This window comes from Tamandua tetradactyla, chromosome 11, assembly GCF_023851605.1.
Source record: "Tamandua tetradactyla isolate mTamTet1 chromosome 11, mTamTet1.pri, whole genome shotgun sequence".
NCBI lineage: Eukaryota > Metazoa > Chordata > Mammalia > Pilosa > Myrmecophagidae > Tamandua > Tamandua tetradactyla.
Window position 1 is genome coordinate 29,937,789 of NC_135337.1, and position 27,572 is coordinate 29,965,360.

The following is a 27,572-nucleotide window of genomic DNA, read 5'->3' on the forward strand; positions in this document are numbered from 1 at the left end:
CCTTCATTTCTTTCCTTCCTTCCTGCATTTTTTCATTCAATAAATATCTATTGAGTACCTGCTATGTGACTAGCATTGTATATCCAATTGCCAACTGTGCATCTCCAGGATGTCCCAGAGACCTCAAACTCAACATATGCATGCATATCTGTACTAATTCCCATCTCAAACCACTCTTCCCTCCTCCACTTTTTGTCTCATTGACTAGTCCAGTACCCACCCACCTGCCCTTAGCAGAAATGGCAGTTATGTCCCTCCCTCTCCCCATAGCTCTCTCTCAATACATCAAGTTCCATCAATTCTGCCTCCCTTAAAATCTGTCCAATCTGTACACTTGTCCCTCACCCCAAACTATCTCCCTAGTGCCGGCACTCATCATTTCTTACCTATATGACTTCCAACTGTCCTAAATTTGTTATCCGGACTCATCTTGCGCTATTTCGTCTTGTTCATATTTCATGCTGAAATATGCTGCAGCCAGAGGGGCGATAAAAAACACATTATCTAATCATGTTGCTTCCCAGCTAAAACTATTCAGCTGCTTCCTATTGCCTTTAGAGTAAAATCCACCCTCCTTAACTTGGCATACAAGACTTTCAGGATATGGTCCTTGCTTAAATCACTCCACAAAGAAATGTTTTGTTTACATTTTACATGTTTCTCCACTCCTAACAGGAAGAGCTCTTAGAGGTGCTCAACATGTGAACTCCTAAAGGGTTTATATTTATCACTGAGATTCAGCATATAGTAGAGTGTTAAAGAAGTCCATAAATGTTAAAGTTCGGAAAATCTTTGTGGGTAAACAACATAGGGGCTGCCTATCTGAAAGTGATCTGAGGAGCAAGCATAGACACTTTTTTCTTACCTTAGCATTAGGGTTTTTTTTTCATTACCTTTCTATTACTAGGATAAGATGGGCTTACTATGAAAAAAAAATCAAACATTACAAAGAGGTACAAGGTAAAAAAGGAAAGACCACTTCCTTCATAGCATGGCCCTCTCCTGCTCCAGCGCTGCCCTGAAGTAGCCACTGTTAACCATTTGTACAGCCTTCCCGAAATTTTCTATGCATGTAATCATAGTAATAAATATATATCATTATGAGTGTTATTATTTAACACAAATGGAATCATTAAACATTCATTTGCATCTCAGCCTTTTCATATAATAAATCTTGGACTTTTTCTATAGCCATATATATAGATCTTCCTCATTTTTTCAAGGTCTGCATACTATTCATTTATATGGCTCTATAACACCTTATTCGAAAGACCATTACTGATAGATACTTAGGTTATTTCTAGTTTGGATCCACAACACACAATGCTGTGTTTTGCAATTCATTTTATGAGAATTGGTCATTATAATTGTTAATAGATAATATGTGGCAATCTTTCTAAATGTGCAAAATTCACAAATAAAGTATTCAAATATTAAGATAAATATACACCACAACCAAATGAGATTCATTTAAGGAATGCAATAAGAGTTGAAAATTACAAATTATTATAAAATATAATGCACAATATTATTAAATCAAAGGAGAAAAATCTGCACAGATTATTGACAAATAATAAGGAACGGATATTTTTGTAATGAGATAAATATATATGGATGTGTTTGTGGGTATGCCAATCCAAAAGCCAAAATCATGCTTAGTGAAGAAGCTTTCCTATTAATAGTCAAGAACAAGACAAGAAAGTCCACTATCACCACTATCATGAAAAATTATTTTAATTCCTGATGCTATTAAACAAGAGAAACAATTTGAGGCATAAAAATTAGAAAAGAGAAGGTAAACTATCATTATTTGTGGATAATATATTTCTAGATAATACAACTAAGTTAACTAAAAAACTGTTTATGTTTTGAGATATAATTCACATATCATAAAATCCACCCCTTAAAGTGTGCAGTTCAGTGGCTTCTAGTATATTCACAGAATTATGAACCTTCACCAATATCTAATTCCAAAACATTTTCCTCATTCCCAAAAGAAACTCCATACCCATTAGCAGCCACTCCCTATTCCTTCCTTCCCCCAGCACCTAGAACCACCATTCTACTTTCTGTCTCTATAGATTTGTCTATTCTGGACACTTCATATAAATGGAATCATATAATATATGGCCTTATGTTTCTGGGTTCTTTCACTTAGCATAATGTTTTCAAGCTCATCCATGTTGTAGCATGAATCAGGACTTCGTTCCTTTTTATTGCCTTTGTATGGCCATACCACATTTTGTTTTATCAATTCATCAATTGATGGAACTTTGGGTTGTTTCCACTTTGCAAATATTTTATGAATAATGCTGCTATGAACATTCATGTTCAAGGTTTTTATGGATATACGTTTTTAATAGAATTGCTGGATAATATAGTTAACTCTATGTTTAGCTTTTTGAGGAACTGCCAAACTATTTTCCAGAGAGGCCGTACTGTTTCACATTCCCATGGGCAATACATGAGGGCTCTAAATTCTCCGCGCCCTTGCCAACACTTTATTATTATTATCGTTACAGCCATCCTAGTGGGTGTGAAGTGGTGTCTCACTCAGGTTTCGAACTGAAAGATTATTCTAAACAGTAATGTAATTCAATAAGATGGCTAAATATAACATTATTATTTAAAACATCAAAATTCATCTTATATACAAACAATAACCAGTGAGAAAATATAATGGAATAAAACATCTCCACAAAAATGATAAACTATCTAGGAATAAAGTTAAAATGTCAGGATCTATATGAAGAAATCTTTAACATGCTCCTGAAATGTTATAGAAAAAGGGCCCCTTCTTTATATATATTCTTCTTTACATATGCTGAACAAATGTAAAAGTATAGCTGTTCTTTTTTTTCCCTTGCTGCTCTTATATAGGAAGACTCCATATTATAATTAGTTCAATATTCCCCGTATTAATTTATAAATATAACAAGAACCCAACAAAGACATCTCCTAAGATTACTGCCACACTAGCCACACAAATCTCATATGGAAAGGCAAAACAGAATTGTAGTTTTTTGCCCACAGACTCAACCTTCATGGATTCCCATCCCATCGCTACTTATTACTTTTCTATTCCTGGGAAAGTTAACTCTCTGCATCTCAGATGCCTCTTCCTTGAAACAGGGATAATACATACCTGGTAGGATTGTCAGAAGGATTAAGTGCCTTAAAATGCATAAAGCATTTAGAATAGATCCTGATATTTAACAAGTGCTATTATTATCATATGGGAAAATATTCAAGAATAGACAGAAAAAATATTTTTAAAAAAAGTTATCAGGGGAGACTGGCACTACTAGATATTACAACAGTTTTCTGGTGAATCAGAATTAAAATAGTTCTATGGAATAGAATAGAGAACCCAGAAACCCAAATGCAAATGGGACTTTAGAAATTGATAACGGTAGCATTCCAAATTAGTATAGAAAAAGGAGGATTGTTCATTATCCATGATTCTAGGACAAAACTTTCACATCATCCCTCATACAAAAATACATCCCAAAAGATCCAAAGATAAAAATGTAAACACAGAGCTAGAAAAACATTAAATTACAAAACGAGGAAATTATTTAATCTGATTGCAGTATGATCCCATACCTAGAAGCCATAAAAGAAAAGACTGGTAAGTCCAAATACAAATTTCGGTAAGACAGAAAAACAAAATAAAATACCATAAACAAAAATCAGAGCACAAATAACTGGGAAAGAATAATTCTAACAGATATTACAAACAAAGGGCTAGTTTCCTGAAAATGCAAAGAACTATAAACTGTAAAAAAGAAAATGATTTGACAATAGAAAAAATGCGCAAAAAATCAAGAACATATTATGAAAGAGCAAAGAAATTGTTCTATGTGTGAAAAGGTGCTCAATTTCACTCATAAGAAATGACATGAATTATTGTAACTAGAAACCATTTTATACCTGTCTGAAAACATGTGAACTGTAGGGAAACAGGCATTTTCATATACTGTTGGTGAGAGTAAAGTGGGTATAATTTTTATGAGGGCAATTTGGCAATATCTATCAAAGAATGTACCTACTAAGAATGTACAAACCTTTGACCCAGTAATTCAATGTCCTAGGGCTCTATCCTACAGATATACTTGCACTTAAACAATAATATAAGAACAAGGATATTCACTGAAGCATTGTTTGTAATAAGAAAATACTGGACACCTAAATGCCCAACCACTGGGTACTGTTAAATCATTATGACACATACGTGCAATAAAACGAGACAGCTCGACATGCATGAATAAGTCAAATAACTAAGAATAACATACTACCAATTGTTTTTTATAAAATGCAGACGTGCATAAAGTGAATCTGAAAATATATCCAAAAACTCATTATCACTAATGACCTCTGGAAGGGAAATGTGAGGATGTGGCATAAGAATAAGGAGGATGTTACTTTTCCCTGTACCTTTTTGACCATGTGGATTGTGTATCATTTGCATGAATTACCTGGTTTTTTGCACTGAACTAGAAAAATTCCATTCATTTGTTAATTTATTCACATTTCCTAAGTTGGAACCCTAACCCTGTGTAAAGATACGAGTTGTCAGGTTAAGAGTACAAAGATAGGTAGCGATTCCTACCCTCCAGGAGGTGACAGGCAGAGCCCGTTACAGAGTGGACCTCGCACCCATGGCACAGTAATCAAGGAGCAAGGGAGCTTGTTCATCAGAAATATAGATTCCTGGGCTCCACCCCAGATCAAAAGAATAAGAGCCCCAGGATGACGCCCAGAAACCTGCATTTCTGACAGGATCCGATTTGTGCTAATTTTGAGACACAATGGGCTGGAAGGGCAGTCAGCCTGCACAGCGCACCGCAAACTGTGGGCGCCTTTCTCATTCCTCCTCTGTCCACGGTCGCGTTCTGGGTGCAGAGGTGTCGGCCCAGGGTGAGGGGCGTGGGGGCAGCCGCTGTCCCGGAATACCCGAGACTCCGGCCCTGCCCGCGCTCACCTTTAAGACGAAACAGCAAGGCAATGCGGTACGAGACCCCCGCTCCGCACGAAGAAGGCGAGGCCTCACTTCAATGTCGCCTTCTTTTCTCTCGTTTTGCCGTGGACGCCGCACCCCAGGTCACTTTCTGTGGGATTCGGATCCGGCTCCGGAGTCGACGGGGCCCAGGCCCTGAGTCACCAAGGCCAAGTGGAGCTGAGGAAGGGCGCAAACTACACGCGAGCCGCGAAGATCGAGTGCGGTGGGGGGCGGAAGCAGGGAATGGAAGCCGATTTAAAGCTTTAAGGAAAGGAAAAAGGAAGGAGAAACGGCACAGGTGGAAAATAGGTAACGGGGGGGGGAAGAAAAAGCTGCGACTCCGCCGGGACTCGAACCCGGAACCTTTGAATGCCTTCAGCCTCTAGAAGTCCAATGCGCTATCCATTGCGCCACGGAGCCACCTGTTGGAGCTCTTGCGCATCTGCCACATTAAGCCAGAGGCGACGGCCCCGCGCCCTACTCTAATGCCTGTAATGCTGAGGCCGGGTCGCCGCACTCAAAGCACTGCGGACCTGACCAGCCGCCACTAAACACGTGCAGCAGGAGGCGCCCCTCCTCCCCCAGCTACAGCCTCTTAATGAGGTCAGCTAGCCCCGGGAGAGAAGGGCTTCCGCGGATCCACCGCATCCTGACTAGTCGGTCTCGGTCAGGGCAGCCGCAGTCGGGTGTCCCGCCGGTTCCCGCGCCGCCACACCCGGCTGCGCAGGAGAAATCACCGCCGCCCACCTCCTCCCAGGCTCCCTTCCGGCCGCAAGCGCCCCTGCCTACCGGGTCTCTCCCGCGGCTGATCCCGCCCTGCCCGGGCCCCGGAGATGTTAGGCGCAGTTCCCAGGCCGGCCGTTGTGCCGTTGAGCCGGGCTGGTGACGCCGGGCAGTTACGTCGCACCTTTTAGCGGGCGATCCCGAGCGGCGGCCTTTCGGAACCCTCTCGGGTCGGGCCACAGCTGCGAGCTCAGTGTGCGCTCCAGTGCGTGTTTATTCGCGCGGGGTTCGATAAAACGGGGTCTGGGTTGCATTTCGCTCCCCACAGACCCAGAGCCGAATTTCTGAGGTATCCGGGCTCTGGTGGACTGAGGGGAGCGACGCGCCCCGCGCCGCAGCATCCTCCGAGAGCTCGAACGAGGGCTTCCAAGGGCACCGCGCGCCGAGGGCATGCGACTGCGTGGGCGGCTGCGCCCGTGAGCGTGGCACCGCGCGTGGGAGCGTTGGGAGCATGCGTGTGCCGGGTGCGTGCGGCGGGAGAGCGCGCGCCGGAGCGCGGCGGAGGGTCGCACAAAGGGCAGCCGAGCGCCAAGGTAGCGCAAGGTCTGGCGCAGCTGCTCGCAAGGGCGCGCTCGCCACGAGGAAAGAGGTGGTTTGTGGGGGTTCTTCCGTGCCCCACTAATCCCCGGGAACACGACCCCGAAGCCACTCAAAATAGAAGAACTACCGGGGTAGTTGCTACGCAACTGCAATACAAAGCACCTGGCTCCCAGGCGTTTACCGAACCCCACTTATGGAGAAATTGCGGAGCTGCCTTTGTGCGTGCGCTTTAGACTCTTCCACAACCAAGGTCAGCTGCAGCCCACTCTGTGGTCCACTCCATACCTCCTTGCCCAGCATCAGACATCAAAATAGCTTCTGACAATGTTTCTAAAGAGGGAAAGGGAACACACAGGAAGAGTCTAGCGTGGTAGGTATTTTCACATTTTTATTTCATAACAGCCCTATGAGGCTGGTACTATAGTCCCATTTACTAAGAATGGAAACTGCAGCTAAGAGAGGTTGAATATCTCGTGCATGGACACCCAGCTAGGAAGTGACAAACTGTGATGAGTTTGAGAGTTTATCCTATTTGCTGGCTAACATGTTAGATTGCCACAGTTTCATGTATGCTGACAAAGCACCCAAGACTCCTGGGTCAGAAATGAAATACTATTTGAGCAAAAGCAGTAGCCAGAACGTCATCATGTTCCGGTTAGTTCCCTTTAGCACCAGTTCTCACAGATGGGTTCAGATGCTTGCACAGAAATGGGTTGCATTACAGGAGAGGAGCACCGAGCCTGGGAAACCCACGATTTTCTAGCAAGCAGGTAAGCAAGCCTGCTTTTTTGTCGTGTAGGGAAACATTGTCTTATCCCTCAGTGCTGCCTGCTGCAAACAGGACCCTGAGACATGGCCCAAGTAAGGTGTGATCAGGGCCTAGCATTCTTGGCACACTCAGCAAAAATGCACAGGAATGCACACTTATTGACCCAAACCAAAATTTTTAGTTATTTGATCCCTTCCTCTAGTTAAGACCAAAAATCCCTTGTCTATGTTACAGAGAACACTACCAAAACACAGGTCTAACGGTCAGTATGGGAAAACCAGGCTAATGAGAACCACCCTGTGAGAAATCAAGATTGTACTTTTTACCTTCTGCAAATAAGAGATTGGGGAAGTCACCACAGAACAACCACACAATTTGTAACCTAATGTTGTTTGACAACTAATAAGCATTTTATGGTGAATCTGGATTTGGAGGCAGCAATATTAGCCTGTAAAGGGAATGGAAATATATATTCGTTTACCTTCTGGGGCGAAAGATCCAGTGGGTTTTGCCTCTCCTTTTCTCAAGGAAAACTGCAAGCAGTAAACAGCAGCCATTATACAATCTGAACCAAGAATTCTAAGTAAAGCATGACCTCTTCCTTCTTGCCAACAGAGGGAGCCAAAGGCTGGGCTATAACCACTGCCAGCAGGCTGAACTCGACCCACCTGCAGTTTGATTTCCCTGGACAGCAAAGCTCTAAATTAAACACTGCTTCAACTTGGTGTTTTAAAGTTCAAATCCATTATACACCTTTGGGAATCTGCGATTACATTTTTGTGTTTGTACAGTAGGATTTTTAAAAACTTATCTCTTTTATTAGTGATAGCTATTATGTTGTTCTATTCCCAGTGCTTGAGAGTTGTTTCAGCCTTCCACAGAAGCTCTAGAAATCTACCAGGCCGCTGTATTTTCACTGGTTTTGCCATACTTCAGAGGGATATGGTTGGTCAAGTACAAGCTTAATTTCAATCCAGTGACTGTTAAAGGAGGATAAAGTTAGGCTTACTGTGGGAGATAGAAAGTTTAAGACACAAACCCTACCTTCAAGGAGACTAAATTACTAGGGGAAATAGGAACTAGAATATGAAGCAATAAGTAAATGATGCAAGATAGCATATGAAAAAGTGACAAAATGTGATTGGATAGTCCTACTAGTAAAATTTGTTTGCGTATATACCATCAAATAACAAGAATTTACAACTGTACTAATTATAGCACATACCACAGAAACGAATTTTAAAAGAATGATATTTAAAAACAAACAAGCAAAAATCCTCTAGTGGTAGAAGTTAAGTATAGAGGCTGTGGAGTCAGACTTCTGGCATTCAAATCCTTGCTCCGTCTTTTATTTGCTAGAGAAGATCCTTAAAATTTCTGAGTCTTCTTTTCCTCATCTGAAAAGTCATAAAGTGGTGAGGATCGCAGGAGCTCATCCTTACAAGGGTTTATCTCAGTTCGGGCACACGGGAAGTCTGTAACAACTGTATGATATTATTATTAGCAAGCAGCTCTCTAAAAAAATAAAAAGGAATCCCACATCCGGCAGGAAATTCAGATACAACATCAGCCAAATTCGCTGTAATCAAATGTGACTTTGTGATTGTGAAAACCTTGTGTCTGATGCTCCTATTTTTTTGTTTTTGTTTGTTTGTGTGTTTGTTTTTAATTTATTTATTAATTAGAAAATTTAACAACAAACGAACAAAAACATTAACATATGATCATTCCGTTCTACATATATAATCAGTAATTCACTATATCATCATATAGTTGCATATTCATCATTTCTTAGAACATTTGCATCAATTCAGAAAAAGAAATAAAAAGGCAACAGAAAAAGAAATAAAACAAAAACAGAAAAAAAAAAAGATTATACATACCATACCCCTTACCCCTCCCTTTCATTGATCACTAGCATTTCAAACTAAATTTATTTTAACATTTGTTCCCCCTATTATTTATTTTTATTCCATACGTTCTACTCGTCTGTTGACAAGGTAGATCTGTAGACAAGGTACCATCTGTCCATGGTATGGACAGATGAGTAAAACATATGGATTAAAAATAAATAAATAATAGGAGGAACAAATGTTAAAATTAAAATACATATATTGGATAGATGGAAATACTAGTGGTCAATGAGAGGGGGGTAAGGGATATGGTATGTACGAGTTTTTTCTTTTTCTTTTTCTGGAGTGATGCAAATGTTCTAAAAAATGGTCATGGTGATGAATGTACAACTGTGTGATGATATTGTGAGCCATTGATTGTACACCATGTATGGAATGCTTGTCTCTTAAGAATGTATGTGCTTGTACATTGTTGTATCAATAAAATTTTTTTAAAAATTCGCTGTAACCCAAGAAATTCTCCACTTCCCTATCCCACTCATATTCAACTGTATGCATGATGTCTGTTACCAAACAGAACACTTAGCTTCTCAGACTGAAAATATCTACATTTAGGTTTGTGGTTTCTTCACAGTTCTCCCCTCAAAATTCTTGGGTAGATTTTTGTTTTCATTTGTTCAATCACTTGGTTTTCCCAAAATAAGGATGCAGTCCACCCCTAAAGGATTTATGAAGACTTGTCTCTTGCCAGACCACATCTCCTCACAGTATTTAAATAATGACCTTTTTTTTATCCCCAAAAGTCTTAGTGCTGATTTTCAGCCAGGCCACTAAACAAACTATACTAGATAGCAAGATGGGAATAGGAGAAGGAAAAGAATGATGTCCTGCATAAAGACAGAATAGAGGGACAAATAGGACCTGATGGAAGTACAGTTGAGGATAAGAGCAGGAAGTGTCAGGAGTTAATGTTGAGCAGATTGGATTGAAGCTGGATGTGTCAAAGGGGATGGGGGCAAGCTTGATTTGGGATGCGGAATTGGATTTAATGGGACAGGCACTGGAGAGCTACTAGTAAATTTGTGTGAGAAAAGCTGTGCTTTAGAATGATAACTATAGGAAGCAGTATGCAGGCTGAATGGAAGAGGGCCTCAAGGTCAGGGAGACTACTGCATCCACTTAATTTGTACTTGATGTTTTCCTATGACTTCAGCATTTTTTCTGCAGGCAGTGATTGGGGGTCTAGTTGGTACAGTTGTGACCTTGGCGTCATACAAAGATGGAAAAGACATGTGCCTGGCTTGCAGCCTAATAGAAATAAGACAAGTACACAAATAACTGTGATGCAAGTTTGAAAAGTTTTTTAGTGCGATCTAGCTGCCGTGGTATGGGACTTCAATGGAGAGACAGACATTATACCCGTTAGAGAATTAGGGAGTGAGGCTGCATTTTAAATGGGCTGTGTAACCCAGGCCAGATTTGCATGTAAGGAATGTTTGGGAGGTCAGCAAACAGATTGGGAGGATGTGAGGAAGAAGGTAGGATAAGGCTGGGAAAATAGTGGAGCCTGAAAAGTGTCTAGAAGAGTGTAACAAACTTTGCCTTGTTTTCAACAGGTGCCAATGGAGAAGGTCAGTGGGTCCAGAATGGTATTTGACAAAATTAGTTGAATATCAATCAGTTCCATGGTTTTCTGCCATCAGCCCATTCATAAAAAGAAAAGAATCTCAGCTGAGGATTAAGGGAACACAATCCAGCCACCAAGGATAAGGGGAGAGCTGGGATGGTTGAAAATGTCAGACTAAAAGGCTGGTGTTCAGAGAAGGGGTCTAGTCACAAAGGGAAACTGAGACAGAAGCTGCTATATCTTGTCTGAGGCAGTCAGCACCCCTTCCAAGTCCCATGACTGCTGACCAGGTTTCCGAGTCCAGGAGGGTTCAGGGAGGATAAAATACTGTCCCGTAGAGGTGGCAGTCATCTGTCTCTGCTGCAGTGATGGCTGGACTAAGGCCAAGCCTAACTTGGGTCCCCAGGGTTGGACAGGTTTTGAGCCTGCACAGAGCATATTTAATCACTGAGCATGGCTAAATGCCAGGCACTCTACTAGCCTCTGTGGACACAATGGTGAAGACAACACTGTCCTTGCTCTCACATACCTTACAATCTTGAGGAAAATCACAGAGACAGGGTACAAGAAATGGGCTTGACTAATCCCAGGGGTAGGAGGGGCATGTTAGGAGATAAGGCTGAGAGAGTTGGTGGAGTGAAGATCCCAAAGCACTTCAAATGCAAGGTTGTGGAACCTGAGATTGGTCAGCCCCTGCTACCTGCTCCAAGTGCTTTCCCAGATATCCTTCTGTAGCGTAGCCTGGTGGGGAGACAATGTAGAGCCGCTATTTTGGGTCCCCAAAGCACCTTCTAAGCTCTTCAATTATATTACATTTTCTATCTCCTTTCCCAGACAGTAAGCATCTTGGGAGAAGGAACCGTGTCTTCTTTCCTTCTTCATCTTTGCCATCTTTAAAACCTCCCTAGCATTGTGGCTAGCTCACAACAAGCTCCTTTACATGTGTAAACCCTCCTGAATTGAATACAAATGATGTACTCTTGTATCCCTAGTAGTGTGATTGTGTAACTGTGAATTTATTGGAATTGTTGTGAGGTCACCATGAATTTTTTCCTCAGCTCTCCAGTAGCAGACTTTAAAATGCTCAGAAAGTAAAGGGCTAGTTAATATAAAGTTTTCTAATGTTAGCAATGAGAAGGAATAAAGAGATGAAGCGAAGGCCCAGAGCTTCACCCTCTGTTTCTCTGAGTGATCCTACTTAGTAGCAGCCAAGGGTTTGTCATTTTTTAGTGTCTGGCAAGCAATAATGATAAACGAAAAGACCTCCGTGGTACCAGAACATATCAGCATTGAACATGATTCAAGCAGTTGTTGAGTAGATGAATGAATTGGTTAATTAATTAATTCTTTAGGTACAATGTGAAAAGAGCTGTAACTCAGCTGGTACATGCCTGTAAGGCAAAAGGGCCAGGGTCCAGTCCCATTGATCAGATCCCTAGTCTGCTGGGCTGGCATCCACACTGTACCAGTCGCTGCATACTTATGGATACTATTCTATCTGTGAGAATGTCACTCCACAGTGCAAACTGAGTTACAAAGAAAGATTTAGGACTCAACCTGATAGGGCTCACTCATTAGGACTGGTTGGAGGGAGAGGAAATAGTGCCTGGTTGACTGAGAATCTGGAAGAAGTGACTCACTAATGTGAAACTGGCAATCTCAACCTACAACAAGATGGAGGAGGACTGTACCTTAGAGAAGGAATCAGAACTTAAAATAGATCAAACTGAGAGCAGGTGAATGTAGCTGCTGAGTAAATATGATGGCATAAACCTGGGAGCAAGGCGAGGCTAGACTATAGCAGAGAAGTGCAAAGGAAGGGGAGACCAGGAGCAGGAGCTGGGTGGGCAGAGATTCATTGAAGTTGGGGGGAATAGAGATGGAGGAAGAGAAATGAAGGCATATCAGTTAGGATTAGATTTATCTGCAAGCACCAGAAAACCCAAAACAACAGAGCCTTAGATGAACTAGAACTTCATTCTCTTTCAGGAAATAAAGACTGAATATTAAGTTTTACATAGTTGGTATATCAGTTCTAGGATCATCAGGGACTCAGGCTCCCTCAACCTTGTTATTCCACCATGCTCAACATGCAGGTTCTACCTCATGGTCAGGTGGCAGCTCATACTACAGCCATCATGTCCACTCTCCAGTCAGCAGTAAAAAGGAAGTTACAACATAAGCATGTCCCCTTCCTTTAAGGTGGGGTTTCTCAACTTTGATGCCACTGACATTTTGGTCAGATAACTATTTGTCGTGGGGGCTGTCTTAAGCATTGTAAGATGTCTAGCAGTACCCCTCGCCTCTACCCATAAGACCAAAAGAGATTACACCAGTGTAATCTCTACAGGTGTGTGTTCTTCTGGCTGGTGAAGGAAGGAGCTCCCTGCCTTAAATAGTGTGAGATGGTTCAACACATGACCTCCAACACTGAACAGATGAGATTGACAGAGATTTATCACTCACATAGACTCATAACCTGGAGGAGGGGAAACTGCATACCATGTAGGATCACAGGGTGAATTGCCCTCAGGAGTTGGGTGAGTGAGAAGGGATCCTGGGAGGCAGGCTTTGTAGTAACAAGAGGGTAAAGTGCCTCCTGGTTCCTATGGGGAAATGTGATTGGCTTGTTTGAATAATTTCATGGGCTGGTCTAGAGATGAAGGTGAAATTCATTAGGTTAACAACCCGATGGAGTGTAGCGGGTCTGGCTAATAGAGGATATCATCAGGTGTGGGGAGGGGTGGGCAAATCTAGGGAGAATAGAGGAGCTCATGGTTAAGCCCTTAGAGCCCTGTGAAACTAAAAAACGTCAAGGTAGCACTTGAAATTCTAACTTATACGTACAGCATGACAACCAAAAATGTCTCAAGACATTGCCAAATATCCCTGGGGGACAATCACTGCTTTTAGTTGGTTTTCCTGAGGTTGTGAGTGATCCCTCGGCTTACATACATGCCATTAATCAGAACCTAGTTCCTGAAGCCAGCTTCTACCCACAGGGGGCCTTTGAAATTTTTCTTCCAGACAGCTATGTACCCAGCTACAAGAGAAGTTCTATTGTTAGAAGAAGGTAAGAAGAGATATTGGGAGATAATGCAAGTGCAAGGACTCAGATGAAGGTGGTTGTTCTGTTGGGGACATGGCCTGCAGTTGGATCCCAAATTCTAGATACTGGTTGAGGAATGGAAGAATCTTATGTAGGAGGCTGAATGGTCCCAACTGCAGTCAATGACAACTTGGATCTCTCCTCTCAGAGACTAAAACTCCATCCAAGGAAGATGAGCATTTTGTTCTTACTCATTGTTTGCTTTTCAACAACAGGCCTTAACTCAGGTTAAGAGTGTTGCAAGTTCAGTATTTCCTAGTCATCCTTGGACATAGAGCTCTTCTTTTTAATTTTAAATAACACCATGTTTCCTCCCTCCCTCCTTTATTCCCTTTAGATATGTGTATAGGAGCCTGACATGGAATCTCAGGAGACCTAGAGACTTTGCCTAGTTCTAGTCACTCAACCTCTCTGGCATCCTTGGCATTCTCATCTGTAAAATTAGCATCTGACCAAGTGTCTCTATGGTTCTCCCTAGGTCTAAAATGGTACAATTCTCTGAAGGCCACAAGACCATAGGGGGTAACAGAGAGACAGACCCTCTCTGATGAGTGGCATTAAGACAGCCCCCAGCTGGGTCTCTGTCTAGCCAGACTTTCCTGCCGTGTGGAGTTCCAGCCAGGCAGATGTCACTTAGATTCTCCCCCCTGGCTCCAGAGAGTCCTGCTTTAGATAAATGACACACTTGTCTTGCTGGATCTGACCAACTCAAATCACGCCATATGTACCTCATTACAAATCTGTTCCTGTGCCACCCAGATGGATGTGGCACATCCTAGGCTCCTAATTAAAGATTGAAATGGCCCTCATGGTGGCACAGCTGGCCCTTGACAGGTGGTTTTGTTTCAATCATCATACCCCGTGTCCTGTTTAAATTGTCTCTCTAATTTAAGTATTTTCTTTCATTTAATTTCTCATAACCATTTCTTGGGCACCTGATATCGGCCTGGCACTCTGTAGAGCCCCAGGAATACAAAAACCAATTTGTAGAAGTCCTCCCTCTTCTGGAGCTGGCACTGAACTAGATCTTCCTGGTATTCCAAGATTTCTTCCTACTGAACTCTCCAGCCTCTTTCCTTCCACTTGCCACACTGCTCTGCTTTTGTTCCTCCTGGCTGTCATGTGTCTCTTTCTCAGTGGAGGTTTAGACATGCACATGCTCAGACTGGACACAGACTCCGCTGTGCCCCCCACATACATGCATGCATTCACATGCACACACATACACAAACATACATACATGCACACCCACAGTCCCATTGCTCCCTGGCTATGGATTCCTCATTCTTCAGGTTTCAGCTTATATATTCCTTCCTTAGGGAGACCTTCAGTGAGCATGCCCCTAAACCCAAACAAGTAACCCCTGTTTTGGTTTGCTAAAGCCATGAGAATGCAATATACCAGAAATGGAATGGTTTGTAAAAAGGGAATTTAATAAGTTACAAGTTTACAGTTCTAAGGCCATAAAAATGTCCAAACTAAGGCATCCAGAGAAAGATACCTTGACTAAAAGAAGGTTGATATCTGTCACATGGGAAGGCATGCGGCTGGCATCTGCTGGGCCTTGTTCCTGCTTCCATTGCTTCCAGCTTCTGATGCCAGGGCTTTCCTCTCTAAGAGTCTGTGGGCCTTCACTTGCTCCTCTAGGACACAGTTCTGGGTTCTGGCTTGCTTTGCATCTCATGGGAAGGCACATGGCAGTGTCTGCTGGGCTCTGCAACTCCAAACATCTGTATCTAGGCATCTGTTCTCTCTGCTGGCACTCCAAGCATCTCCAAATATCTGCCTTTCTGTTGACTCTGAAGCACCTGTTCTCCTAGGGTCTGAGCTCCTTCCAAAATGTTTTCTCTTTTAAAGGACTCCAGTAAACTAACCAAGACTCACCTTGAATGGGCAGAGCCACATCTCCATCTAATTAAAAGGTCACACCCACAATTGGATGAATCATATCTCCATGGAAACAATCTAATCAAAGGGTCCCACCCTAAAATATTGAATCAGGATTAGAAGAACCAGGTTTTTTAGGTGAAAAACGATTTCAAACTAGCACTGCCTCCCCCTTATATACCCATAGCATCTGTCTTTTTAAAAATATTTGCCATTCTCCTAATTTCTGTTTAAGTTTTCTTCTCACTCACTGGCTAGCTTGTCTATTATCTGACAGCTCTCAGGAGCTGGTCCCTCCTGATCACTGCTGGATCAATTCCTGGTACAAAGTAGGCCCTTGATAAATGAAGAATGAATGAATACATTGACAAATGAAGCTGCAACAGGGAGAGACAATAGACAAATATACCCTGTCAAGGTCTACACCAAGAAATGTGAACAAAGACTGGTGGTCAGCCCAGTCCCTCTCTGCTGGTAAAGGGAAGAAAGAGGTGGGAAGGCCTCTCGGGAAATCTGTACCTGGACTTAACGAAGGAGTATAAACTAGCAAAGCAATGAAAGGAACAAAGAGCAGACCTGGTGGAAGAAAGGGCATGAATAAAGACAAGAGCCAAGAAGCCTCTAGTATGTCCAGGAACACATTGAAGTTCTGTAGGGCTGATTTGCAGTGTCCAGGGCTGGCAGGAGAAGCAGTGACCTCTCTGCAGTCTACCTACTCTCTCCCTGCACCTCCCTTATGCTTTATCTTTCTTCACTTGCCCTCCACTGGGCCTAGATATCTTGCTTGAAAGCTTTCAGTATCTCTCGCTCTGAAGACCCTAATGTGGTATTCCTCCCTCTTTTACTTCCTTTCCCAAACGATCATTTATTTATTGAGCTCCTTCTCTGTGTCAAGGGTGGGAGAGAGAATACCCTTCTCACTCTCTGCTTTGGAAGATGAATCCAACAACAAAAAAAGCAGAAATGGTTCCATAGGCTGGTAACTATACCTGGGAAGCAGATGAGGGCTGATGTGTAGGCAAACAAGGGCAGATAGAGGCTCTTGTCAGATCTTGAAGTAGGCACAGATTAAGATTGGTGAGAAGCTTGACATAGGTTTGTGTCAGTCGTTGGTTTTAAGGTTGTAGTACATTTACGGGAAGTGCTAGTGTTAGGGTTAGGTGAGGTTAAGGGTAGTGTTCTCCGAAGAAAGTCCTTTCAGTCCAAAAAGTGCATGGAAGTGAATGGATCCAGTAAGTCCCTCAGCTTTCAACACAGTTTTAGGTAATGGATTTGCAGAGCAATTGTTGAGTTTTCTGGGAAAATGCTAGTTTTCAGGCAAGACATGTATCCAAAGGAATGGAGTCTGAAGGTCACTCAGTTCTACAAACCCATTCACAGACTTTTTCAGCAAGAATAAGGTGAGATATGTTGGGCAATGCCGTTTTAATGTAAAAATAAGTATGGTCGTGTGTGGACCAGGTCCATTTCTCAGTTTCGGAAACCAATGATGTGAAGGCTAGCTCAGTGTCAGGGTTAGGCTTAGGGTTATGTTTCTGGCTGCGTTTGGGTGCAGGGTCAGTATACAGCTGAGGGTTGTGCTTAGGGTTGGCTTTGGATGTGGGGTGAGGTTTCGGGCTAGGGTTCGTGGTAGGGTTGGGTCCAGGTTTAGGGTTAGGGTTAGGGTTAGGGTTAAGGTTAGGTTTTGTGTTGGTGTTAGGGTTATGTTTATGGCTGTGATTTGGTGTAGGATTGGTCAAAAGTTGAGGGTTGTTTTTAGGGTTGGCGTTGGGGTTGAGGTCAGGTTTTGGGGGAGGGTTTGTGGTCGATTTAGGGTAGGGTTAGGGTTAGGGTTAGGGAGAGGGTTGGGGTTAGCGTTGGGTTTAGGGTTAAATTTAGGGCTGCAGTTTGGTGTAGGTTTGTTTATAAATTTGAGGGTTGGGTTTAGGGTTGGTGTCTGGGTTGTGGTTAGGGCAGGGTTAGCTAAGTTGCCCAGAACAGAAGAATGGCATAGTAAGGGCAGAACAAATCTCTCCTCTTATGTGAGGACACATTTCAAATGACACCTTCCTTTCTGTTCCTCATGGTGTGGGAATTGGTTGTCAAGTACCCAACCAGTGGCTACTGAATCAAAAGTCCTGGACCCAATTTGGTCACTCAGGCACACTCAATATCAAGAGTAGAGTAAAGGAGTAGAGGAAAGGGTCTCTTGATTTCCTACGCAAGGACCAAACAGAAAATGCAGAAAGGCAGGGAGCATGACCTTGCTTGCCTTTCACAAAAGAAATGTTACTTTCTCTTCTCAAGATGACCTCTGGTTTTCTCCATGAAGAGAATCAGTCTTAGCTCCCTAGCTGGTGAAACAAATACTTGTTGGCTTAACAACAGGTAATTTTTTCCTTGGTTTTGAGGCTAGGTGAAATCCAAAATCCAGACATGAGGATTGTGGTGCTTTCTCCCTGAAGATTGTGGCCTCCTGAGGCTGGCTGCTAACAATCCTTGGGTCCTTGGCCTTTCTGTCACATGGCAATCCATATGACAGTGTCTTTCTTTTCTCTTCCAGGGTTCTGTTGACTTTCAGTTTCTTTCCCTGTGGCCTTCTCTATAAAGCCTCTAGTAATAGGATCAAGACCCATTCTGATTCAGTTGGCCACACCTTAACTAAAAACAACATCTTCACAAGGTACTATTTACAATGGGTTTACAGCCACAAGAATGGATTAAGATTAATAACACCTTTCTGCTGTGGTATGTCACTCAAAGATACCACAAATACTATCTTTGAAATATCTTTGTTGATTTCTTCTACTGGGGAGAAGCTTAAACTTGCAAAACACATTACCTCCTGCAGACAAGAAAGGAAGTTGCTTAGAGCTCCTGAAAGCAATAAAGAGGGATAGGATGAGTTCAAGGCCACAAGGCTCATGATTAATGCACTATAGGCTTCATGTGTGCTGGGGAAGCTGCCAGCTAAGGTAGAGGCTCAGAGATGACATATTCCTGGAAATGAGACATAGACTTAGCACTCAAATGTTTTATCTTGTGTTACTAGGTGGAATTTCATGTATACTCCCTCATGTCAGCTCCTTGGGAGCAGAGACAATGCCATAAACTTTTGTATTGCCCAAAGAATCCATTCCAGAGGTTACTAAAACCTTTGAGGGGGGGCAGGCCATGGTGGCTCAGTAGGCAGAGTTCCCGCCTGCCATGCCGGAGATCCCGGGTTCGATTCCCGGTGCCTGCCCACGCAAAAAAAAAACATTGAGGGGGACCAGAAGATATTTGTGAGCTTATTGATGGATTGGTGGAGAGCTGAGGAAAGATATGGCTTGGAACAAAACACAGGTGTGTGGCCCACAGCCAAGCCTGACAAAGCTGCTTCTTCCACCAGATCTTCCTCAAGACAGCCCAGTTTTCCCACAGTGAGGTTGCCCCTCAGCTCACGTGGACACACAGAGCACAGTGCCCATAAAGAAAATGGTTCAAATCAAGATTAAGTGCATTTTTTGATGAGATGAAGACGTGAGGAGGAGGAAAGTCCCTCTGACTTATAGAGGGCATGAAAAAAAATATGTCAACTGAGGAATGGGGAGAGGAGACAAAGAGGTTAGTGTGACAGGGAGACTGGGAGGAATAGAGCCAAGAAGCAGAGCAGGAGGGAAAGAGGTCATGAAGAAAGAAGGAGGGCCTTTGCCAGGAGGAGGTGGAGGAACAAAGAGGAGATGGGAGGATAAGGAGGGAGGCAGAGGATGTCTAGAAATATTTGCCATTTTCCTGGTCTGTGTTTCTCCACTGCACTGAGAGTTGTCACCTGAGGCCTGTAGATTATAAAGACTTTACCTCCATCTTGAGGAGTACAGCCCAGCCCAGGCCCTCTTGGATAGACTTTCCCTACACAGAAGAAAGGAGGGCCCCCCTCAGTTAAAGGAGTACCTGATTGCCAGCCATCTAGGAGCTACTGCTCCCAGCCTCTTACTTGTGTGTACAACTGTCAAACAGGACTTTGAAATGGGAAGCAGTGGGAAAATGTGGACAGAAGTTTTTTTGTCCATATGATTTATTCTTTGGGAGTCATACACCTGCTGGCAGGAACAGCTCACAAGGCCACTTCAGGGGGCACTTTAGGCAGGTCAGGGAGGAACTGGGTGGCGTTGGCCAAGCCATGTAGGCCAGGCATGGGTGATGGAGTAGGCCCAGGGTCATATTTTTATTCAACAAACATTTGTTGACTGTCCATTAGGAATAGCGCAAACAAGACCAACAAAGTCCCTAATCTCTTGGAGCTTACAGGTTAGTCTGGAGTGACAGTTAATAGACAAATAAACAGTAAGATGCTTTTATGTGTGCTATTTTGTTAGTCTTTGCTCCCCAACCAGTTTGAGACTTTTGGGGACCAGGCCTCCTCAACTATGATGACAACAGCACAGAGCAGAAACACACAGTACTTTTGTGTGTCAATATATACTTGACTTTTAAAAAATATTTATTGTGGTCACAAATATACAGCAGAACATTTTATTCACTTTCAAGTATGCAATGCAATGCTGTGAATTACATTCCCAGTGTTGTGCCACCGTCACCACCATCCATTACGGACATTTATCCATCACCCCAAAACTTACTTGACTTTGTCAACTTTTTTTTGCCTTTTTTCCTTTTGCCACTTCCAAAATAGTCAATAATCCCTTCAGGTATGGGAGGAAAAGGACTACTTCCTAGGATGGACCTTACTAGTCCATCAGGACTTACTAGTCCATCAGGACTTACTAGATGGACTTACTAGTCCATCTCCCTTCAGGAGAAGGGACATCTGCATCCTTACTAGTACCCTTCTGCCAGCTTCTCCCTCTAATCCATCTTCCTGCACACCTGGTGAATCTTTGTAAAATGCCAATGTTCTCATGGACGCCCTGCTTTAAGTGTTTTGGGATGCTTTTGACTTGCAAGAAATAGAAGCCCCTTCTCAGCAGCCACAACTATAAGGACATTTATCATTTTGCCAACAAGTAACCTGGAGGAGGTGGCTCCCAGCTGGCTGATTCAGTGATTTCAATGACTCTTCCAGAAGCCCAAGTTCTTGCCTCTTTCAGCTTTGTTATTCTTTGGCTGGATCCCTTCAGGGTGGCAAGATAATTGCTTCATCCACATACCAAGCCCTACCTGCCTCTCTTAGAGACCCTTTTGTTCCCTGTGTGTCCCTTTTGTTCCCTGTGTGTCTCTGTAAGAAGGAGGAAGCCTACCCCAAGGCCTTCAGCAGATTCACCCTCATGACTCGGGCCAGAATTGAGCTGGCAGCCCTTCCTAAATCTTTGGCAAGGAAACAGGATTTCTATGGTTGCCTCTAAGAAGTGCAGGGCCATGCAGAGGTAGATTTCCTGATCCAAAAAAAAAGGGCTCTGTTAGTCAAGGAGGCAGGGGTAAATGTGTGACTGGTTGATGACTAGACTACCACATGTGTCTTACAGATGACTTCCCATCACTTTCAGGAAGAAACTCAAATTTTGTAGCAGGAGTTCAAAGGCCCATCATGAACAGGTACCTGCCTGCTACAACCAACCCTCTTTGTCTAGCCATATCAAAGTACGTACGATTACCTGAACCCTCTTTGTTCCCTAATGCCTCTGTGGCTTTGCCTATCCTGGCCCTGGCCGTATTCACTATGTTCTTCCAGACAATTTTTTCTCACCACCACTCTCCTCGAGTACACTGCATCTTCCCAGAAGCTGTCCTTGACTCTGATCTCCAGGTTGAGTTAGAAGCTGCTCTTTTGCAAGTGACTCAATTATAACAGACCGGTACAATGGTTAAACACACAGGCTCTGAAATCAGACTGCCTAATTCAAATCCAGCTCCAACTCTTACTAGCTGGATGACATCAGACAAGATATTTAAACTGTTTGAAGAAACAGACTGATTCTTCTTCTGTAAAATGGACCTAATAGTGGTACAAATGGGTCTAGTAATACCTCCTACTTCACTGGATTGCTGAGAGAATTATGAGGTATGTAAAGTGTTTAACACATATCTACCCATAAAAAGAGCTCAATAAACACTATTATTAAAAAAGAAACAAAATAACAGGTGTTGGAGAGGATGGATAAATTGGAACTCTAGTGAATTTTTGGTGGGAAGATAAAATGGTGTAGCCACTGTGGAAAATAAGATGGCGGTTCCTCAGAAAGTTAAATACGGAATTACCAAATGCCCCAGCAATTCCACTTCTGGGTATATAGCCAAAAAAAGTAAAAACAGGGTCTCAAACAGATACTTGTACATCACTGTTTATAGCAGCATTATTCACAATAGGCAAAAGGTGGAAACAACCCAAGTGTCCATCAGTAGAATGGATGAGTAAAATGTGGTTCATACACACAATGGACTTTTATTCAACCATAAGAAAGAATGAAGTTCTGAGACATGCTGCAACATGAAAGAAACTTGAAAACATTATGCTCAATGAAATAAGTAAGGCATATAAAAACAAACATTGTCAAATATCACTTATAGCAGATGACCAGAAATAGCAAATTTGCAGAGATAGAAATAGATTAGAGGATGGAGGGAAGGGGAAAGGGAGAATATTTTCTGAAAAAAATATTTTTTTTAATTTTTAATAAAAATTTTAATCCTTTCCACCCCCAAATGCTATTCTTGTTATTTGGTGGTGGTGATTAGCATCCCTTAAGGAGGAACATCTGTTGACACACTCAAATGTAGTAGCTTAGTGCCTAAACATGATTCTGAGACATTTTATCCCTTTAAAATGGCCCTAGTATTTCACCGCCCAGTTTCTGCTCCTTGAAAGATAGGCCCCTGCAGTCTTTTGGGCAGTGGTCTTCAGGGCAGACAGGTAGCTTGCTGGGTGTGGTAGATGTGTTTGAAGCCCCTCTCATCTCCCATCCCTCGGTTCTCTCTGCGTTGGAGGACTGCCTCTGAAGAGAAATTCAAGGTACTTGCACCCAGTTTCACAGAGCTCTGTTACCAGTTGTCTCCTCGATAAGGAGATCAGAGAAGGCTCTGTTTCTCGTTCCTGCAGATCCTGATCACTTCATTTTTGAACTTCAAAGGGTTATGAGTTAGGAGGATCTCAGGGGGAGTCTTAGAGAAGGACTGTAGAATCACCCACTCCAGACCCCTCAGTGATGGAGAAATACCTCCAAGAGACAAAATGATGATTGAAGTTTCAATAGGGTCAGTCCCCATAGATACTCCAACTGATTTCTGCAGAGATTGAGGTCCTGGTGGACTCTGGGTAATCAAGCATCATCTTCAGCTGTATTTATGTGTTTGTTTTCTGGGCTTTGGGTTGACTTTTTAAAGACCTGGTGAAGTTACAGTTATTTGTGGTGGGTGAAAAGATGCTTGCAAAAAAATACTTTCAAAAGACTGACTTCTCTGCAGCCACCTAATTTCCTTTATAATGTGCAAAGGCCCAATACTTAATATAGGTTATATTTTATGATTAGGGTTTAAACCTCTCTGCAGTAGTCAGCTTATTCCTGACAAAAATCCCAGGAAACAGCCAGGAGTAGGAAATAGCCTATGCATCTTTCACTAAGACCCAAATATTTTCATAGGTAAATGCAGGGTGAATCTTAGAAACAGACAAAGTGAGAGGAATGATCTGGGTAGGTGCTTTCTGCCCCAGAGTACCTCCCCTTCTGGTGTGAGCCCTTGCCTAAAAGTGTCACCATTACAGAGTCAACTTTAGGTCTAATGATTTCTATTCAGAATCAGTCACAGACATATGAATTGGTGAGCAGAGCCATTTCAACATGGACAATTCAGACAATACAATTAAAATATATTTTAATATAGTTAAATTTTAACTAAAATTTGTGTTTTTCAGTTAAGAATTATTATAACAAACATTTAATTGATGTTTTTGAAAAAAAAAAACCTCACCTATCTTGATAATACCTAATATCTAACAATTATTCAGCACTTAATATGTGCTAGACACTGTTTTAAATGCTTATATTAGTTTACTCATTTAATCATCTCAGCAACCCTAGGGGTCTGTGCTCCAATGTCACTTTATTGTGCTATTTAAACCACGGTTTTTCAGCCATCCATTTATTCTTTACTGCATTTATCACTCTCTGACATGCAGTCTGTTTACTTGATTACTTGTTAGCATCTGTGTCTCTCTACCAGAATGCAAGCTCCTGTGAGGGTGAGGCTTTGTTGTATGCTCAGCACCTAGAACGATGCCTGGCACATAATAGGCCCTCAACAAATAGTTAGTGCATGATTGGAAGTACTATTATCCCTCTTTTACAGACACTGAGTCTCAGGATAGTTAAGTAGTTTACCCAGATCACAGCTAAGAAGTGGCAGAGCTGGGATACAAGCCCAGACAATTTGACTCTGGAGACAACATACACACCCAGCACAGTGGACTGCCTCAAGATCTCCTTGAATGGGGAGAAGGAAGGAGTCAAGTGCCAGCCTGAGGTGGGGGCCTTGTAAAGCAGGAGTAAATCAGGGTATTTCGCTTATAGGAGGGAAAGGAAGGTCCTGGGAATGAAGTGGTCAGCACTGAAGATTAACTTCAGCTGTTTGACACTTGTGCTAAAAGTGCCAGGTATCAACTTGGCATGAACATAATCACACAGAAAACTTCAGATACTTATTGAATCCCTTTTGTGTACAAAGCACTAGCTAGGTGTCAAGAGAAATAGCATGAAGTATTTTAAAAAGACACTTGGCACTCAAGGAGCTTACAGTCTAATTGTAGATGCAAAGCACTGGCACATGAAAAATTAAATAACAAAGAAGCACATGAAAAATTAAATAACAAAGTCAGTAGTATTCAGGGAGTCATAAAACAACACATGGTTAACAGCCATACCAGGGAGCCAGAGAACCAGTGCTTGACCTTAAAGGAGGTCACTGTAGGTTTGGGAGGACTGGGAACCTTCCTGGAGGGAGTAAGGTTGCTCTGGGCCTGACAGAGCCAGGTGGGCTGGGGAGACTTAGAGAGAGTTGAATGGAAAGGGTGAGAAAATGGGGAGTAAGTTTGGGGAGGTGAACTCCTCAGGCAGTGAGTGCTGGGAAGGAAACCGCTAGGAGGTGCTGGATAGGGGCATGGCATGTAAATGGAGCCAGCTAGCTGCATTTAGGCTTGGGAATGGTGGAAGATACCCTAAAAAGTAGAGTAGCGTCAAATTGTGGAGGGCTTTGAATGCCAGGATGAAGAATGTAAAATGTGGCTTATGGATATATGACCACCTTGAATTGGAAAACAATCTAGAGACAGAAAGGGATGGAAAATAGAAAGGGAGTAAAAATGGGAACGCTGCCAGAGAAGTCTTGTGGGACTAAAGGAAGGCTAAAGGCCTTGCCCCTTCTGAGCCTTGTGAAAGGCCAAGTTGCTCAACCTTTCTGAGACTCATTTCCTCACTCATAAAATGAGAATAAAAATACCTATCTCATGGGGGAAAAGAAGTATAACAAATAAGTTACCAGTGGCTGAGAGAGTTCAAATAGAGTCGAGAGGCTACTCTGGAGGTCACTCTTATACAAGTTTCAGTTACACATTGCTACTATCATAACTTGCCAACCCCCAACCAAAACCATTCCTGCCAAACTCAAAGAACACCTAGGGCATTATATAATATTCTACAAAGGTTCCAAGCACTACGGTAACTTTCCAGAAACCTACAATCTCCAGATGGGTCCTTGGACCAGATAAGTCCTGAAATGCAGAGGGGCCAGCCTCTCCAGAATATCAACAAGTTCAATCCCCCTATTCCATATTATCGACAGCCCCTTCCAACATGAAAAAGTTAGAATGGCCATATCCCTAAAGAGTGGGAGAAAGATCAAAGGTGACAGTGGAGTTATACAGAGAAAGACGGGTTTAACAAATTAGTATGATTAATGAATCATTATTATATTGATATTTCTTTTAGTTTCCAGTATGTTAGAGCAGCTAGAAATAAAAACCTAAAATTGTGAAATTGTAACCCATACCAAACTCTGAAATCTGTTGTACAACTAATGATTGCGAAGTGCTTGGAAATGTATTGCTTTTTTGTATATATGTTATTTTTTTCATTATTTAGAGAATACTTTATTAATTTCTGTAATCAAACCAGTGTAGATAAGACCTTACATATTAAGTGTGTTACCCCTGTACAAATGGAAAAAAAATAATTTTAACGTTTCTAGACCAATATGGCTGTTAATTTCTGCCATATATGTTATTTTTCACAAAAAAAGAGAAAAAGTCAATATAATGATAAATGCACAGCTATGTGATGAAAAAATTAATGTAATCATGCACTGCATTAAAGAATAAAGAATTCTAAATCTTAAAAAAAAAAAACCTTCCTGGGGTGGCTGTGAGGGTTAAGTTAAGGAGATAACACATACAAAGCACTTGTATGTGTTACAAAGTGCTATGTACGTGGTAGCTTTCAAAACCCATGGTAGAGGCCCGCTAGCAAAGCTGAGCTCTCAGCTCCAAGAATCACAGAGCCATGACCAACTGGCCTCCCTTGGGTGACCCCTTTTGGCTCCCGCTCCGACACCCTGACACTCATTCTCTCCTGCATACACACAAGGGCACACTCACCTACATGGTTAAATGAAACTCCAGTAGAAACCTGACAGGAAGCTGAAATGATATCCTAAAGCTGCAGCAGGGATAGCCGTTATCAGGGTAGTGTTGGTTTAATAGGATGTGGAGGGACCAGGGAAACAGATGGCTGAGGGGTAAACATTGTAGAACAATCCAGGGAGGTATTGGTCTCCCAGGCTCAGGACAGACAGCCTACTTCTAATATTATAGCTTTTTTTTTTTGGATTCTCAATGTACTATTTTCTCACCTGCCCCTGAAGGCAGTTTTAGAACCTCAGCAAAATACAAGTTGGTGCCTGTTTTCATAATTACAGCTAAGATCGTTTAGGGGGATTTTGTTCTGTTCTGGCTTCTTTTTTGTTGCATTCCTAAATACCTCAGCCCCAGATATTGATGGTTGTTTTGATGTTGTCAATCTAGAATTTGGTGGGTAATAGTTTAAGTGCCTTCATTATTACTATCTATGGCTTGTTTAAAGAGAGTTTTAATTTTGAAAGGATTTTATGAATTACTCATCAACTAAAGCAAAGCTAGAAATTGTGGCATAATTTAAAAGTATTGTTTAGGGGATATGGTCACCATAAAACATAAACTCCATCCTCATGTCAATTCCTGAGCAATCTATGCTATAGCAATCCAAAAGACCAGGTCATGGTGGGCTTCAGCTATGGCTAATTTATGTGCCTACTATGTGCCAGGCATAGAACCAGGTTCCGCATGTAGCATGGTGAACAAGTTATCATAATACTTGCCCTCATGAAATTCTCTAGTATCCTTTCCTTAATAGCATAATATTTAGCTCTTTGCATCGCATGATGACCTAGTCACCCACCCACTTGCACTTCGTGAAGTAATGAGGAAGCAGTGGATGCTCTGTTCACGTGCTTCTCCAGCATCCTTTGCGTATCAAGAATACAGCCCAGGCCTGGACCGTGGCTGTTTCATCAGCACTCTGTTCTAACCATCTGGCCCCATCAGCTAGAGACTGGCTATCTAATAAACCGCTGCAAAATTCCATTATAAAGTCACTCCTTATTCACGTTTCTCCACACATATTGGTGGATACGGCATCTCTACACAAATAGAACATGTTTCACCCTTTGTTTTATTTCATTTTCTCTTCAGAAGAAGCCCATGAGGCAGAATGAATCAGACAGTGGTATCTCACACAGAGATGAGAAGAGAATTCCTTGCCGTGAAGTAGACAGGAAGCTAGGCAGGCATTGGCCATTCTCTCTTGACCATGCGGTTACCTCACCCAGCCAAGGCCCTCTCTCTGCCCTCTTGCAGCCCTAAGTCATCAGCTTTAGAATGAGGCGCACTTTGTAATTCAGCACATTTGAGCACCTGTTATGTGGGGCACCCGGATATGCTCATAATTCCGTTGTGGAGCCAGCAGTTCTCAAGAATCCCAAGATCCCCAAAACATGAAGAC

At 42.5% G+C, this 27,572-nt stretch overlaps 1 long non-coding RNA gene and 1 other non-coding gene across 3 annotated transcripts in view; both read right to left on the reverse strand.

Moving 5' to 3' along the window:
- The window catches only part of LOC143650015 (uncharacterized), a 118,587-nt gene extending 112,442 nt beyond the window's left edge, over positions 1-6,145 (reverse strand). Inside the window, exons 1-3 of one of the 2 annotated variants that reach the window (XR_013159317.1) lie at positions 5,792-6,145; positions 4,985-5,263; positions 387-471 (exon numbers count right to left, since the gene is read on the reverse strand). This is a non-coding gene — a long non-coding RNA (uncharacterized LOC143650015). The remainder of the gene's footprint in view (positions 1-386; positions 472-4,984; positions 5,264-5,791) is intronic. The other variant, XR_013159316.1, reaches the window with a different exon arrangement.
- Positions 5,338-5,422, reverse strand: TRNAR-UCU (transfer RNA arginine (anticodon UCU)). Its single transcript is given in 2 exon segments — positions 5,338-5,373; positions 5,386-5,422. It is a non-coding gene; the product is annotated as a tRNA-Arg (tRNA).
- Positions 6,146-27,572: the final 21,427 nt, after the last annotated feature.